The sequence below is a fragment of the Rousettus aegyptiacus genome, unplaced genomic scaffold, assembly GCF_014176215.1.
Source record: "Rousettus aegyptiacus isolate mRouAeg1 unplaced genomic scaffold, mRouAeg1.p scaffold_m13_p_2, whole genome shotgun sequence".
NCBI classification, from domain to species: Eukaryota; Metazoa; Chordata; class Mammalia; order Chiroptera; family Pteropodidae; genus Rousettus; species Rousettus aegyptiacus.
In genome coordinates, this window is record NW_023416295.1 from 122,352,786 (window position 1) to 122,366,491 (window position 13,706).

The 13,706-nt window shown below is 33.6% G+C and overlaps 1 protein-coding gene and 1 pseudogene across 3 annotated transcripts in view; one reads left to right on the forward strand and one right to left on the reverse strand.

Annotated features, from left to right (window-relative positions):
• Window positions 1-13,706, forward strand: part of TAFA2 (TAFA chemokine like family member 2) — a 422,074-nt gene that overhangs the window by 301,751 nt on the left and 106,617 nt on the right. The window lies entirely within an intron of this gene.
• On the reverse strand, window positions 5,896-6,014 carry LOC118614076 (annotated as a pseudogene).

The window sequence follows — 13,706 nt, forward strand, 5'->3', positions numbered from 1 at the left end:
TGTGGAAATCCAGGGCATTTGGATTTGAAAAATGAGTTATCTAAAAATCAGAAAATGCCACCTGCTTAATAAAATCTTCTGGGCCTTTGGGAGCTAAAAATCCCTCACACACAACACATACTTTTATTTCTCAAACTGCCTCTGAGCTTCAGTCCTGAATTCTCACAATTGTTTTCGAACTGGGCATTTTGGGAAGGGACAGTGATTAGCTCAGAGCATTGTGACAGTCAGTCAGAAAGTATAAGCAGTATTTCCCCCTTGGAAGCAATTATATTAGGTACAGTTTTAGATATTGGGGATCAGAGAGGAAACATTTCAGTTTAGGACTCCAAGCTCCCAACAAAAAAATATACTTGTTAATCTCACATGGCTGATGTATTTTCTTCCCTTTTCTTCCTCTACCCATCATCACATCCAAACTAAATCTTAAAAGAATGAGTTGTCATTGGATATTTGTGTTGGAAAAAGATCTGTATTTAGTGTGAACTATACAGGTAAGGGGTATACACAAGATATACACCAAAAAACAAAAAAAGTTCACTTGATTAGCTAAGATTGTTGTGTTCACTGTCATACAAAGTAATTACCAATCTGAGTTTGAAACTTTTGATTAAATGGACTTTTTTTCCCCTAAAGAAAAAACAAAATTTAAAATAAGATGATTTTTAGTTCAAAGCCTAGATGAGAAAGCAGTCATTTAAATTTTTTGGTAGCTCTTTATTTGTTGATTGGTTCGTTTGATAGTTCATTTATCCAATTGACTGTTCAGGAAACAAAATATATATTGAGTATATATATTGAGTGTCTGTTAAGTGTTGGTCCAGTTCTGGAAATATAAGTGACCAGAACAGACATGATTCATGCCCTATGGAGCTTATGATATAATTGAGAAGAAATCCATTAATCTGATAATCAGACAAATATTTAGTTATAAATGGGATTAAAGTGCTATAAAGATAAAATTTCAGTATAAGAGTATATAAACTATAAATGGATAGAGAGGGATCATGGAAGTCTTTTCTAGGGATCTGAAAAGGGAGTGGAAGTTATGTAGACATAATTCTCTGGAGCTAAAAGAAGTCAGTGTCTAGAGAGCGAAAGGCAACGAGGATTACGGTGTACAGTTAGCCGAGAGAGGTGGCTGGGGCAGGTCCTTTGGGGCCATGTCCAGAATGCTGGTTTTCTTACAGTTAAAATTATTTAATCCAATTTAGCTAGGATATTACTAGGTTCTCCTAGGCTGATTTGTAGCCAAATATGACGTACATTGAAGTTTAAGAACACTGATTTATAATTCACACTATTTTAAGGACCCTGTTTATTAAAACAATTGGATTAAAAGCCTAAGAAAAGAAAAAATGGCTATAACATTAAACTGACTCTATTTTGGACTTTTAGCAATACATTGTATGATACATTTTATTGAATTTTCAAAATAACATGTTTATTTGAAAACTTTGATAAGAAGGAAAAATATCAAGTAGAGAAATCAAGTCATACATCATTCTTCCACATAGAAATTATTAGATGGCATCTGGGCATATTTTTTTTTAATCTAGTGTAATTTATGAACATATTAAACATATTTGAGATCTCGGTGTTCACTCACTCTTCTAATTATTTATGCATTTATTGACATGGACTTGGTATGAGAGAGACTGCGCTGTTCTGAGCTGATGATTCTGCTTTAAATTAATCAGATAAAGGTCCTGTTTTCCTGGAATTTACCTTTCCACATCCTGATTTTTTTCTTCTCTTTCTTTATTTTAAGATATTTCACTCACATTTACAGAATAGTGCATAAAATCTATATTTATGCTCAAAACAATAATTATAAGGCAGACAACTGCACAACTACCAACCAGGACAAGAAATAGAATATTGTCAGCTCCTCAAAGATCCTCATTCCTTTCCCCTGTTTGAGCCCCTCCTCCCACAGAGGTACCGCCTTTCCTGACTTCCTATGACTGAACAAAAGACTATTGTTTTGTCTTGTTTTTTAATTTTGTAAAAATGGAATGCTACTATGGACTTTTTTTTTTCAGTGTGATTTGCTTTTTACTGTCAACATTTTCTCTTGAGAGTCATTCATATTGTGCCATAGGATCCCCTTGTATGAGTAGACTGTGATGTATTTATCTCGTACTGTTGATGGATTTGGGTCTTTCCAGTTTGTTGTTATTGACAGTGCTGTGGACATTATTGTATGTGTGTTTCGATTTCCCCAGGGTATATTTCAAAGAATGGAACTTTATAGGTCATATGATATGCATATGTTGGACTTCACTTTTTTTCCCACTTAGCAGTAAAATTAGCAGTAAATGATGTGTGCTTGTACTATATCTAAAAACTATCAACACATATTTTAATAGGAGCACGGAAAAACATTAGAATATACCCTAAATTACTTAAGGAAATCGTCACTGTTACATTTTTTTGAGGTTTTGTTTGTGAATACTAATATTAAAACATGTGTATAATAATTTTTGTTTACATTTAATATTAATTAAATGTATTAATATATTTTGTTCACATTTAATTTCTTTATATAGTTAACAAAAGAATTTCTGAGGTCAAAGATTGAAATGGTTACATTCATATCATTCAACACTCACTTAGGAAAAAGGAAATCACACTCGGGTAGTTTAAATTAGGGACCTGGTTATAAAAGGACTGAAGAAAGAAACAGGGAACAGTAATACTACCACCCAGATGTTGGTAACTGCAGAAAGCTATGACTGCCCCTCGACCTGGAGCAAAAGAAAAGCAGTGTTACCCAGGGTTCCTGATTGTATTTGCTACTGAGTTTGCTGAAGAGCTGCTGCTGCTTTAGGAATCACTTCCACTGGTATGCAGTCTGGAACCAATTCTGTCTTGAAATTGCAAGAGCTTGGGAGGCTTAATGCCTCTAGACTCTGCTAATGCTGCTAAAGCCCACAGGCATCTACATTATCCTCCCTTAGCACTTCTTAAGCCAGAAGCAAAAAAAAAAAAAAAAAAAAAAGACTTCTTCCTTCCTTCAGTCTTCTGTTTTTTATGAGTACCTTCTTTCAAGAAGCAAACTCCAAGATGAGATTCAGTGTGCAATAAATTTGGGGGGAAAACACTTTTGAAGTACAAAGGTAGAGGGAGCAGAAGTAGATAGAGGTGAACCTTCAGATCTTGGAGAAACTCTGTGAAAGAAGAGAAGGTAGGGAGGAAGGAGGTTTAATAGGAAGAGCCTCAAACTTTAGCACAGTTTTGAAAAAAGTCTTGGCCAGGTCAGTTTGGAAACTTTGAGCAAAGCTTGCCCACTGGAGAGAGTCTAACAATGGATAGGCTATAGTATTCGTGCTACGCTCAGGCACTGATTGGTAGCAGCCCAGGAAAAGTGTGGCTTTGGTGAGAGCCTGTGATGCATTGACAGGTGCAGCAACTGGAGGCCATTGGTCAACTACGTTCTTTGCAAGGTTCTTTTGAGGAAGATCTAAGCACACATCTTTATGGTCGCCACACTCTATGGGCAGAATCGAACCAGAAACCAGATGGAAAGGAAGTCCTAGATATCTAAGTATCTAAGCTTTCATCCTCCTTCAATACAGAGAGAAATACAGAAAGATAAATTCTGAAAATGAAAATGACAAATATCTGTCACGGGAATATTTATACATATCGTCTAATTACTTTTTATTCCCTTACAGAGGTATATAAAACTTTTCATTTCACCACTCTGAAAACAGTGGCTACTAATATTGCTTCCTCATGTGTATCCTGTTGGAATTCTGTTCTCAGAATATAGGTAGGACATTCTGAAGGTATGGCTGGTTCCACTAGTCCCTGCCTCGTTTCTGCCTCGTGTCTGTGGAAGCTGCTTCGATAGGCACTAGATACTTGCATCTAATTTTGGACTTGGTATGGCTTCTATTCTAGGTATTTAAGACATTTCCATCTTCTTCCGGATCCTGCTGCCAGCTAAGGCAAGGGAGAATACCGTTATCCTTGTGATTTTCTGTTTGGCCTCTCAGAACAGCTGCTGTTTCATTCTGAAGGCTCAGAAAGCATTCCTAACAGCACGTCCCCCATTCCACAGCTTGTTCTTGCTCTCTTCCTACTTGTTCAAGCCAGCATCTTTGGAGTCATCCCTGACACCTTTCTTGCCATCTTACCCAATCACTTGTAAAATTCTATTCATTTTAATTCCTAATTGTCTTTCAAATTTGAACATTGTTCTCTACATCCATGGCCTTACTCTTCTTGAAATATTGCTGTTCTCCTCTTACTCGAATTTCCCAACTCTAATCAGGTGTACACACAGCTGCTGAAGTGAATTTTTAAAAATATATATTTGATAATTTTACTTCTCTATTGAGAAACCTTAAGGTAAAGTTCAAAACTCATAACATGGTTGACAAAGCCCTGTGTGATTTGTCTCTCATCCTCTTCTTAGGTACCTTCTCTTTTACTCAATATTATATGGAAACATTGTCTTTGGCAGTTTCTAAAGGTGCTGTGCCCCTTTACACCATATTTCCCTCTGTGCTTTTTGCATTTTATTGCTTTGTCTAGCTAACCGTAAGCCATCATTCAGGTCTATTATCTCCCTCATAAAGCTTTTCTTATCCTTTTTGGTTAGTTTCTCTGTTATATGATCACATAGAACCTTGCACCCTTTATGTCTCTTATTACTATTATAATTAATTATTTGTATAATTATTTCTTTTTAAAATTTTATTTATTATTATCATTTATGCCTGTAACACCCGGTCTTCCTAGGTGGTCTCCCATCCAAGTACTAACCAGGCCTGACCCTGCTTAGCTTCTGAGATCAGAAATTGGGCTTGTTCAGGGTGGCATGGCCATAGACCATGGACTGTGGCTCCAGTGGGGCATGAACCCAGGATCTTCTGCGTGTAAAGCAAAGAAGCTAACTGCTACACTATGGAACCACGTCCTGTATAATTAATTGTTAGTGCTTACTTTTACACTTAGCTATACGTTCGATGAGGATAAATCCAAGTATTTCATGCTTGGCGTCTAGTATAATTAAAATGATACAGTCTCTTCCTTTAAATACACTCTTAATTTAGATTTCATATTTGTATCTCAAAACAAAGAGTTTGAGAAATTAATGGTCATAGTTCTGGTATTAAAAATAATGTTGACAAAAAAATAGTTTAAAATTACATTAAATTTTTTTTATTTTCTCTGTTTCAAGGGATTGGGTTTTGTTTTCAGCATAGAATGTATTTGGAGGCATAAAATTAGGAAAATTCTGAATATTCAATGTTAAAACAAATGAAGTAATCCTACTTATTTTTCTTGTATGCTTTCATATATGTACTTTTTTTGGGCTATAAAAGGAATGTTTTTTCACTGTAGTTCCTCTCTCATATAGTCAAGATTTTTTTTTTTGTGATAAACTCAGAGCAGAACAGGTCTATTATGAGGGGAGTGAATCTTACTATTTCAAAAAATAGAATATAGTTTTTCTGGTGTGCTGGGTTTGATAGTCAATGAAGTTATGATATTATTACATAGTTGCATGCTTTAAAAAAGGAATGAAAATGATAAAGCATTTGTTCTCTTTGATCATGAACAATTCATTCATTGAAAAATATTTAGTTATTTCCAGGCATATAATGGATACTGTGTAGCTATCACAAGTATTCCATAACTTATTTTGGAGAATTCAATGTATTCTTATAACTGATCCTTAGGACCTAGCAATAATTAAAGGAAATCAAAGAGAGTTTGAATTTATTAAACTTAAGATTAGAATTTGGTAATACTTGAGTACTTAGGGCTGTGTTTCTCAACCATTTTTTTTCATTTTTGCTCTCTAAGGAGCTTTTTAGATATACTTTTTTCTAATTGATCGCACGCCCTTGGAATTTTATTTATTTATTTATTTTATTATGCCTACAGCACCTGGTATTCCTAGGTGGTCTCACATTCAAGTACTAACCAGGCCCGACCTTGCTTAGCTTCCAGGATCAGATAAGATTGGGCATGTTCAGAATGGCATTGCTGTAGTCCCTTGGAATTTTAATAACAGATAGATATACAATATCTGTTAACATGCTACATGTATATCTGTGATTTATAGATAAAGAGAGTTAGATGTTTTCACTTCCCTTGAACCAGTTTTCACCTCCTCTTGGGTCACCTTTGTTGAAATGCATGACCCAGAATTAGTCAATTTTTGTTACTATGTAGTACCTGTTTCATAGTACCACTATTCTTTTCCTGCCATTAATCATCATTTATAAAAATCCCTAATAACCTATCAAAATAACAGACCTTAAGGGCTTGAAGGAGCTAATATAATCCACTAGATCAATAATTTACATTTTATGAGTTCACATGACAAAATATTTGAGGGGGAAAGTTCTTATATCTTACAATTATTCATATCTTTCCATGAGTGTTATAAAAAAACAGATGCTGGCCTACTGAAGTACTTAAAGTTTTGCTCAATCACACCAGGCTTTTAGTCTTGGTCATGTGAATGCCTTTCTTATCAAGTCATTAAACCATACTGTTCTATAATTTTTATAATACAAGTTGTCAGACCACTGGAAATATTTTTTATTTCTTCTATAGTTTCTACTTTTTCATAATGTGAATTCCATTTCTGTATCATTAATGTTTTGGATGGCTCTATAATAGGAAATAATTTACTTAGTAATTCAAATCTGGTGATGATACTTGGATTTAATAAAATAAACAGGACACAAGACTGGATATTCAATTACCAAGCAAAATGACTGCTTAGCTGATCACTCACGATGAACATGTCTACTTTCCCAAATAATTTGTTTATAATTTCACAATGAGTATGGGAGACTGCATATGTGAGATAAATAAATTGAAAGACTAATTTGAAATAGTGTTTAAGATACTTATATGATCAGAGTGATGAAAAGAGAAGAGAATTTAAAGTCATGAGAACTTAGGGTTTGAGCTGAATGCCCTTGGGTGAAATACATTACCTCTGAATTTTTATTTTTTTAATCTATGAAATAGTAATAATTGGTGTTAATTTTCTTAAATCAGCTTGATATAGAGATAAAAGAAAAATGATAATACATAGGAAAGAAAGTGACATAAAATATAAGTTGGTATAGTTTCTACTATATGCAGAAATTTAAATTTTACTGATAATACTTTTATAAATATTGATAGTTTTGAAAGGCATTTCTTGGGAAATAAAATTAAACTTCGAGTGATATAGGGAGCAATTCCTTGCTTTTGAAATATACAATACATATAATAATTAGCTCCTTAATGTTTTGCCCACGCATGAAGTTAATATTTTTTTCCAAATATGTATCTGTGGGAGTATTTTGAGGAAACTGAGCATTACCTCTTAGTAGGAAAAGAATCGAGCTGTTTTATAATGTATTTTTAAGTTATTACTAGTTCACCGGAAGGTTAATGTTGAGAAAATCAATCAAATGAACAATTTTTTTTTTTCTGATTTGAAGCAAATTGCATTAGAGTTATAAAGAGAAATGAAACTCAACTATAGATAAAAGTGACAGTTCCACTAATAGAGGATTCAGGGAGAAAACATGTTAGCATGCCATTTTAATAAGTTATTAGGTTATTTGTGTAGTAGTTATAGCCTGTGTGTTATTTTCTAACTCTGTAAATGTCTTATCTCAAAATATATATTACCTAAGTACAATCACCCTTACTGTTGTTGTTTCTAATATTGTTATAAAACACTATAGCAAATACTCTTCTAGAATGCTAGTGCCAGGAAGACCTTGAGGTCAAAGGCAGGTGAAACATTTTTTTCTTAGATATAACATTTTTTTCATATACATATATATGCATATATATTCCTAAAATAAACATTAAATAAACTTTGTGAGTTCATTTTGAAAACAAAGAAATTTCAGTCTTCTCAGATCAGTCATGTTGTTATGTGAATAATTATAACCTAACTTATACACTTTACATATAATTGGCTTTTTCAAAATAATTTATACATATCAAATATTGAAGACAATTAATTTTCAGAAATGATATCAAATTCTCATTGGTTTCTTTTCTTCCAAATATTTTGTTTCTGGTAATTTATCATTTATTTATTCAAAAATATGTCAAGTGTTTATTTTATGCCAGAGACACTACTTAGGCACCAAGAGACCTTTAAATGAATTAGATAATTATGGTCTCAGGGAATTCACCCACTAAAAATCACCCCCAAAACACACTTGTGTAATAAAAGTGAACACATCAGTATTTAATAAAATCTTACCTTTTCAAAAACAGATAAGGACAAAGCATGTGCATATGCATAATAACAACAGCTGGAGAAATGAGAGAGACAAGTCCATCTTAATGTTGAAAAAAATTAAAATTACTAGAAAGTGCATAAGTATGTATCACCCTGAGAAGGTCAGTGAAAATAGGAGCTGACATGTTGCAGTGGATAAGTAAAGGACTTGTTTGGGAGGCAAAGTGTAGGTGGTTGAAAGGCAGCTAAGAGAAGTATGAGAAATCTGTGTGGGCAGTAAGAAGTAAAGGATGACTGCAAGCTATGATCACAATATAAATTGTTTGATGAAATACCCTCGGGAGATGAACTGGAGTCTAGTTTTAGAGTAACAGCTTGAATTTAGAATTGTACAACTTTCACCACTTTAACAGTTGTCAAAATCTCCTTGTATTTTCATGGAAGACATTAAATGCCTCTATCAAAATGTGACTCATTCTCAGAGCTGTCTTTGGTTAGGCAGTTGTTTCAGGTTGTAATTCGAGTTCTCATTTAGTCACAAATCAATTACATTTTAATTGAAATAATATTTAATTTAATTTCAATTGAAATAAAATTCAAGTTGCATAAAGACTATCTCTAATCAAGTCAACCTTTGTATCATGGAAACATTTAAAAACAGTTGTTTATGGTTTTCTATCTTGAATTTGTTTTGGGGTTTTGATTTTATTTATTGGAGTACAGAGTTCTCAAATAAACTTTTAAGAAATTCTCTCATTAATGAAAATGCTGTATCACCGTGGTAAAAATACTAGAATGATTCCCTACTCATCTTTCAGAGGTATTTTTGAACTTGAATCTAATCATTTAGAAAAATATTGTTGGAAGTACAAAAGTATATTTGATCAAAAGAAAAATCGAGCCCCAAATCTTAATAACTTGAAGAAAATAGGTTAAGAAATATGGGAGATCAAGCCACAATAATATTTACAACACATTAATAAATATAGAAAAAATGTCTATCCATTTGGTATTTCAAACATGCAATGACAGCACCTGTGAAGATATTCTAAGATCTTACTATTGATCAGTCCTAAGATGACCATTTTTCAAGACTGACATTTTTTTAGGCTGAAGTTTGATATTTCAAAAAGAGCATAGACTCCCAATCTGTGCTATAAATATATTATTTTTATTTCAAAATGTAGACTGATAGTACTTTTAATATTATCTTGTAAAATGGACTAAAAACATATTTTATATAAGGAATTCTGTGGTTAGTTCAACATAACCATTTCATTGCAGCGTTAGTGAAGGAATTTTGGTCTTGTAAAATGAAATTAGGCAACCGTTTATTCGATCGATAGGAACATCCTGTTTTGTATTTTTATAGAACCTTGTTTGCACATTTTTTTTTCTGTGAGTCCTGGTGATAAAGGACTTTAAACTTCAGAGTTATCAAATGATCATTTATGCCCCTGGATCCACTGAAGCACTTTAAAATATTAGGTTGTAATTTTGAATGCTGAGATATTTTCTTTGAAAATGAGTAATCTTCCCAGAAGGGTACTAACCTAGCTCATCCCTCTAGAGGATTTTCTTTAATGTCTCAAAATCTGTTTTTTCTCAAAGCCTTAATATCAACTCTGTGTAGGGAAAAATTTTGTGCTAAAGATCCTGTCCTTGTTAATAAAGCAAAAGTTGACTATGGAGTCAGTCACATGCTTCATGATAGGATGTTTCAAGGTCTCTATGTCACTTGTCCTGTCCTTACAAGACAATGAGAAGCTTTGGGCTTGAGATATTGGGTGCTAGAATCTGGAGGTGACCAAACCCTGGAGCATATTTGGAATAATTATCTTTGATTTTTAGATTGTCTGTATTATATTAACAAATAAATACACACTGTTTGTATACTTCTAAGTTTTGCGATACTGCCTGATGAGATTGCTTTGTGGAGTGTTTGCAAGGCAGGCAACACTATACCATCTAGGGATGAGAAGACAGCCAGTTACCCATCAAACAAAGATGATTTTCTATGAGCTCATAATGGATTCTCACATGGCTAATAATTGTTCATGAGTCATACTTTCTAGTTAATTTGTTACTTCTCTGTTACTGTGTTTGTGATATTTTGTTGAAGCGCAGTGACTTCTTCTTTTAGCAGAACAAAATTATTTCTGTGTACTTTCATTTCAAATTAGATCATAATGGAAATCTCTGGGTGTAAGGAGCTTTAAAATTCCTTAAAAAAAAGATCCATTTTTACCTAAATTATTATTTAGGACCTTAATCTTGGTAATATAAGCTTTCGTATCTCAATAACCATTAGAAAGTATGTATAAAATGCTGCCTTCTTTTGTGCTATTATAACAATAGAGCAAACTTTTCCTTCTGTTTTGACAAATGACTCCATGTTTACGATTCAGTTCTGAATATTGAAACATTGAAACTATACTTGACCAGACTTCAGTCTCGCTGAAAATGCCTTGAAACATTTTTTTTCAGAAAATCACTTAGATAAGAATCTTTTACAAACTGGAGATGTTTGCCACTCCGTGTCAGTCTTATGCTCAAGGTTGCAGTATTTCTTTATTGGCTAAAATATAAAAACAGTTTAAAGTGGAATTCTCATGGAGTCTCATTTAGCTGTTCTAGGGAAAATTATTAAATGAATAATGAGAAAGTACAAGTTTATAAAACTCTCATCATTTACAGTGCGCTCTACTGCAATAATCTACATTTCTACAGAAATTATTAAACCCGTTTAGAATTACTTCTTATAAGCCAGGTATGTATTATTTTTCCAGTATTATTGACACAACATTTTCTCTTCTCAAGTAACCAATTAACCCAGAATTTTCAGGATTAAAAAAACACTTAGATGTCATATACTCTAACTACTAATCAATGCATGACTCCCTTCAATAATACTCCTGACCAGTCTTTAGCTTTTTCTATATATTACCACAGCTTACTACTTCACAAGCTCACCTATTTTATTTTTTGAAACATAAAATTTGGACTTGTTTGAAAGTTCTGTCTCAGGTATTTATATATTTATACATGAGCTTACTTGTTTATATGTGTATATATGCATCTACTTTCATAATTAAAAATAATAGTATATGCTGAATAACTTCAGCCAATTAAAAATAGATAACAGGAAGTTACATGATTATTCCTTTAGTACAATGGTCCCTTAAATATTTTCAGACACCTGTCTTCTCTCTTATTTAGACCTCTTTGCTTTAGAATTAACATCTTCCAACTTTTTCAATTAACTTTCAAAACCAGGTTTTTACCTTTATGATCCTTTGAGTACTTACCTCTGTGTATTACAGATTAAATATGGACTACCTAAAGTAGAATAAAATGGGAAACACAATGTTCTAAATTTTTTCTCTTGCTTTTTCTGCAATCGTTTGGTCAATCTCACTTTTTCGGCTTCTCCAAATATAATTTTCCCAGAGTCCCACTTCTTTCTAAATGGTGTACCAACTTTGTTTTAAGAACAGAGTAAAATAGAGTAATTCAGCAAATAGACTTAGGGGTCTCAGATCTGTAGTAATAGGCAGAAAAGATTTTTCTGAAGTAATCTTCCATGATTGCCCTCTTCTTCCTCATGTGCTTTTAGTGAGGTAAACATTGTTCTGAAGTTCTCCTGCAAGACCTAACGAACATATTCGGATACAAAGGCAACCTTTCCCATAGTCTCTCTTTCCACATGGTGATTAATATCACTGCATGTGGGTTCCTTCTTCCTTTTGTGGACCTACTCTGCTCTCCATGTATATGGCCACTCATCAGCTCTCAGGTTTATACAGTATTAGTTGTAGCCACACACTGAATCTGAGACTAGTGTATTTCAATAGCAGTGAAATTTCCTGAGAGATGCCCTAATAGTGGCTTGGGTATAAATATGAGTTGTGTAAGGCATTTCACAGGGAAAGGATGTCTTCTTCAGCGTTGAACAGCTCTTTGGTTTGCCTCACTCTGTGGCTACTATTTTTGATTTTTTCATTTTTGATGAAATTAAAATGTCATAAAATATTTAGGACTTTTTATGCTTTAAGATTTCTGAAAAATTAAGTACCATCTGATTTTCCAGTCCTAGAATATATGTTTTAGTTTAAGTTCTAGAAGGTGTTTCACTGACTCCATTGAGCCTTGACATAAGAATCCTCTAAATGGACTCTTTATAATAATCTTACAAACCTGAATAAACTCAGGTTCTTAACATGACCTCTTATTCTTTGTACATATTTATGCATTCTATTGATTAGGAATTGAAAATTTCAGACATTTCAGAGGATTTGTACCTGATACCAAGAATGGCAGAGTTCAACTTTTAAAAAAGTCAAGAACACACTGCTGAAATAGCATCTGCAATTAGAATGAAGGTACTGAGTTGCATTTGATATTGGCAATTTGACCTCCCCCAAAACAAAGAGCAAGGTACCCCATGTGGGAGAAGCTCCTTAATTGAGCAAACTGGACTATATTTTGTTTTCTTCTTTTTCCTCCTATCCTTGTTCCCTGTGTGCTTTAGAAACCGATGTAGGTAACTGATTCATTACATGGTGTAAAGTATAATTATTTTCTACACACCTTTGAATCATGAGCAAAAAAGCATGGCATTAACCCGCTCCCCCCCTCCCCCCCGGCATTTTCTTTAAAGCTTTAAGTTTTATCTGGTACAGACCAGTCTTTATATTGAGGTTAAGGAACTCAAATCATGACTTGGTTAATCCAGACTCTATCTGGCCTACTATTTTCTTTGTCATCTTTCTGACCAATTTGGATACCCTATTTATCAGCCAGTTGGTTTTTTAGCTTTCTTTCTACTCTTTGAATCAGCCTCGTTCTTAAGAAGTGTACTGGCTTGAAACAAGTTCTTCTAAAATAGGAAAAGAAGTCTTATTTTGACTATTCAAACTTTGAATAAAAGGACTAGCCTTGGACCTAATATAATGTAACTGTTCAGCCATGGTCTGCTCTCACTATGGTTGTACACTGTCTGTGGCAGGTATAGTGCTCATGGACCATGTTTACACTGGGCTTCACTTGCTGCTGCAAGCAGACTGTGGCCTGACCTCTCTCTAGTGTTGATACTTGCTTCAGCAAAAAAATTGCATATGTCTAATGCCCTTCGTACATTAGGTACTCCATCAGTCTTTGTTGAATTAAAGAGGCTTTGTATTAGTATAAGATATTTTTACAACTTGGGATCTTGACTCTTTTATACAGATGGTTGACCTTGATTAGCCTTGATTTCTGCCACGTCTATAATTTTTGGCTTCTGACTGCTGGTCTTGGCCTTACTTAAGTTCCAAATTTCCCGCATGACTTCCGCTTCTGGTCTCTCAAGTGTCTGTCTCTACCACCGTCCTTACTTTCCTACTATCTTGGTATTACAGTCTCAGAAGAGAAATTGAATTAAAATCCTATAGAAAAGAAACAGGTCATTGTTTTCCTAGAAGGTTGGTCATGAAAATAG